At 34.8% G+C, this 4,570-nt stretch overlaps 1 long non-coding RNA gene across 1 annotated transcript; it reads right to left on the bottom strand.

Moving 5' to 3' along the window:
- Positions 1-2,362: 2,362 nt before the first annotated feature.
- LOC139082819 (uncharacterized) lies at positions 2,363-3,926 on the bottom strand. The gene is made up of 3 exons (XR_011539082.1): positions 3,850-3,926; positions 3,430-3,537; positions 2,363-3,307 (listed from the first exon to the last, which is right to left on the bottom strand). It is a non-coding gene; the product is annotated as an uncharacterized lncRNA (long non-coding RNA).
- Between the last annotated feature and the right edge of the window lie 644 nt (positions 3,927-4,570).

The following is a 4,570-nucleotide window of genomic DNA, read 5'->3' as shown; positions in this document are numbered from 1 at the left end:
AATATTTTATCACTGATGATCTCCCTGAAGCCACATCTAATTTGATATGCACTCTTCTTTGATACCTACCATTATTCTATTATCATAATTTTAACATTTTTAGGCAAAGCACATGGCGTAACTCCAAGCAAAGTTCAGCAGCCACCTCTTTTACTGAGTCTTTTAACTCTATTTTGATATTGTGCGTCTCTCTATCCTGCTTTCTAATCTTATTTGTGCTTTCATCCTTTACCTACTCTCTCTTTACCCTCTTTCATTCATCTTTAAAATGAGGATAGACAAAGAAATATTATGGAAAGAATGTGAAAAGTGATGCTGATGTAATGGGCATGCCTATTGCAATTTTGAATGTGCTGTTATGGTTTCCTTTATTTTACACACTTCACTCACAAAGAAATTCTAAGTAGCTACATGAGAGGATCCAAGGGAGAAAATAAACCTAAAAATATGACATGGAGCATCTGTGCAAAACTTTATGATAAAGCAAATAGAGAGTTATGTTCTCAGTCCTTTAAAAACAATAAAGAGTAGCCACATTCTGATGGGATAGCATATCTAAATTTAAAATATGAAGTGCAAATAAAATAAACTGGGAGGATCAACACATGTTAGGAAAGTAGAAAATGCAGCTTGAACTAATACGGGTTTGGATCTATTTAGTTATGCCAAATTGAAAGATACCTACAAAGTGGACTCTGGTTTCCTAAGACTGCAGTTTAAATGCATTGACTGTTTAAGCAGATCTCACACTTTAATCACTTTAAATCAAGCTCTTGTGGCTTCAGGGTACTGACGCTCTTATGCACATGCACAAAACACTGAAGTTAGGAACAATAAATACACATTTAAATTTTTAAAACAAATTTAAAATTATGAAAAGTAATTTTTCTGTAAAGTTTTCCTGTAATTTCTTATCTTTTTTGTTGTTATTGATCTCTTTAAATCAGGAAGACTTCAGTGCTTTCTGTTTCTACAATATGTTACCAACTTAAGGCACAGAAGCAAAGCGGATTATCAGATGAACAGTATTGTCTGAGGTCACCAAAATCTTGTTTAAATATATATATATTATCCTAAGAGTGATCAAGTTTGCTTTTATGCACATCACAATCTATAACACATTCACCTTTCTGGCGGCATGTGTGAATTTGGGGTGGAAAGTCCTTTGTAACAGGTCATTTCCTGTAACAATCACTTATATTTTGGTTTAGTCAGAGCACTAACATTTGTTTCACAGACCTTTTCTTTTAAGCTCAACTTCAAGCTGAATGTGGTTCTTTTAGAAAATGCTAAATTTCCTCAGAGAAAGCCAATGGTTAGGATTGTTCCTGCAGCCAGAGTGTTGTGTGGTGTGATTCTCGCAGGCCACATCATGGCGCTACACAAGCAACCAGCGGTCACTGTTGTCCCTAGAAAACCACAGAGACTGGAAGCATTGCCTTTGTGGCTGTGTCAGAATGAGTTCCTGTTATCGGTTCCTGCCTCAGACATTCATTCGTAAGCCTTAATTTCACTCTGTGAATCTAAGCTTCACTGTAATGTGATGACTACAAAGAAGAAAGTAAATGTCCCCAAACGAATGTCATCCTGAGCTCACACTCAAACATTTCTCCAGTTATCAAAGCTTGGTATTCACACTGGGATAACTTCTCCTACTCTACTGCTTCACAAGCACTCACTGAAAGGCTGATAAATTAAAAAGATGGCATCTCCTCTGTGTAGTCCTTTGCCAGCTTCCCCAAAATTGCCATGCTATATTATATAATACTTCCTTAGCCAAATTCCAAGAATTCTATAGGCTGTAATTTAATCCTAGGAAAACCAGAGGATATTAAATGATCTAAACTGTCTTAGCCAGAAATCTCTGATTTGGCTGCCCTTTGAAGTTTGTATCTGAAACTTTTTGATGTCTTAATATTGTTTTAGAAATTAAGGGGGAGAGTTGACTTTGTAAATCATTTTAGGATTGCAAAAATGACATTATGATGATGAATGGCACAAGGCTTTAAAAAAAGTCTCTCTGAATATTAAATTAATCACAAACCAAGGCTGTCTAACATTAGTTCCTGATAACTTAGAGATCCTGTGGCATTCCAGATGCTCTATGAAACAGAAATATTCTGTCTTTATTATGAGCACCTTTCCACATCTGCAATTCTGTTATACAATAAAGTCTTGTTCTTTTGTTGCAAGATTGCCCTGGTTCATTTTTTTGTTATTAATTTAAACCATGTGGGTAAAGGGTAATCCAGTAAGCCATAGGATTTCAGATCAGAGCTTTCGTACAATCACATGCAACATCAAACATCTGGATATTTAGATGGATAGGGATGGGGGAAAATTAACAAGACCTGAAGCACTGTCTGAATGAATAGATTTTAACTGGATATAATTTTACTCACTTTGAATATAATATTTCTAGCATACCTTCTTTAAAGAATGGCCAGGTTATAATAGAAATAAAAATTCATAACCTAATTACATCAGTCACATATAAATGCATAATAACCAAATAGTTTTCAGTAAAAAAGACCTTAAATTATTATTATAAATTGCTTGAGTAACCTAGAATCACTTTTATTATATCTAAAGGCAAGTTTAATGATCCACTTAAAGAGAACACGATCTATAAGTTTTCTTGGAGCACTAAGTCACACAGTTGTCTATTTAACATAAAGCTTGTCCTAGAAACATTGTGCCTTTAAGGCTTATTACTCAATTATACATGATAATTAATATTTGCCTTCCTCTGTTTTTTGCCAATTCTTGCACTTTTCCTAACCCCACTTCCACAAAAGTTTTGAGAAAAAAGAAGTCATAATGGTATACGACTAGAAAAAAAATGTTGGCTTGTTTCAAATTTTTACATTTTTCCAAGGTACCTAAAAGTTGCGGACAATAAATAGCATAAGGAAAATGTCTAAGTATCTTGCTAATAAATGATTCTTTATGGGTTTTAGAAATCTGTTTAATGCAGAAAGGTATACAGAAACTTAAGAAAAACTAGTCATTCTTACTAAATATACTCAATTAGTGCCGTTTAGTATTCAAATGATATTGAGAATAATAAAAGATCCTATTCAATACTGAAAAGGGAGGCAGAATAGGTCCATCCAAAGAAAAATTTTAAAGTTGATCCCCAAAATCATATAAAGGTCCTACAGCAGTCTAAATCAATTTATTTTCAATGCATGATGCATATACCAAAGCTTGAAAGTTTGCCTGAATGGATGTTATTTGCATTCTGTAATCCAGATGCTGTGTATTTTACTGCAGATGCCAGGTGTGGACATTCAAAAGTAGAAACCTAAAGATCAAAGAAACAAAGGTTGATCCTGTTGAAATGTTTAGCCACAAGTCATTCATATGACTAGAGACTTTTTGTTTCATGAGGTGTTTACATCCTTTGTTGTTAAAGCTATTTATTACCTTTGAAAACAGTTCACCTTCCCTTTTGGAATACTATAGAGTGTGATATGGTCTTAATGTATGTTAAGGGAACATCCATGTTTGCAATGGAAATCACCACCACTATTCCTGCAAAACAAATTCAATTTGGGGGTTAAAAAATAAAAACAGGTCAATATTTTATTTAACAAAGAGGTACCCAGACCCACAAATAATACATAAAACTAGACATAATATAAACTAGATATACATGGAAACACAAAAGCTAAGGTAAATGGGAAGAAGAAAAAAAATTATAAAACTCAACTAGCTCCAAAAGGTAGGTAGTTAGACAAAGGAGAGCTAAACAACAGCAGCATGCTCTTTTTCTTCTGGAAGGACTCAATGGAGTTGACCCTCTGACTTTAGCATCTCTTTAGTATTACTTCAACAAATACTTACTGAGTATCTTCTGTATGCCAAGCATTGTACTCGCCAGTGAAAATAAAGCAGTCTCTCCCTTCAAGGAGCTTACACTCTATTGGAAGAGACAGACAAATACATTAAATTTTTCAGTACAGTGGAACAAGCATTAAATTAAGCAAAATTCAGGTAGCCACAGAAACATTAAGAAGGAAGATATCCAACTGTTTTGGCACCGACGTCCCAAAGTGATTTCTACTCTACTAGAAAAACAAACATTAGGCATTAGTCAGAGAAGGGGAAAGGGGTGAGTGATCCTGGCAGGAAGGAGAGATGTGTGACTTCCCAGAGATGAGAAAGTACACCAAGTATATGTAACCACACGCAGAAAATGAAGACTCCAAGGCAAGCAATGGGGAGAGTTAATATATAAGAGGTAAAAAAATATCTCCAGACCATGAAGAATTTTATATCTCTTCTCATCTCCACCACCAAAGGAAGGGAATGGCATCTCAGCTCAACCTGTGCTGTTTATTACTCAGTTCAAACTAATGCAAGAAACTTTTTTAAGTATCATCTGAGGACCCCTGGGGCCCTGCAGAGTCCTCCATTCCCTGGTCCAGACTTCAAGGTGTAGATTCTTCCAAAATGTAGAACTGATAGATTTAAAATGAAAGAAAGACACAGGGAACATTTTATACTGCTGTCCCAATATTTAGTACTTACTCAAGAAAATTTTTTTTTAAATCTCTAGGACAAT

This window comes from Equus przewalskii, chromosome 4, assembly GCF_037783145.1.
Source record: "Equus przewalskii isolate Varuska chromosome 4, EquPr2, whole genome shotgun sequence".
Taxonomy (NCBI): domain Eukaryota; kingdom Metazoa; phylum Chordata; class Mammalia; order Perissodactyla; family Equidae; genus Equus; species Equus przewalskii.
This window is presented reverse-complemented; position numbering and strand designations above follow the sequence as displayed.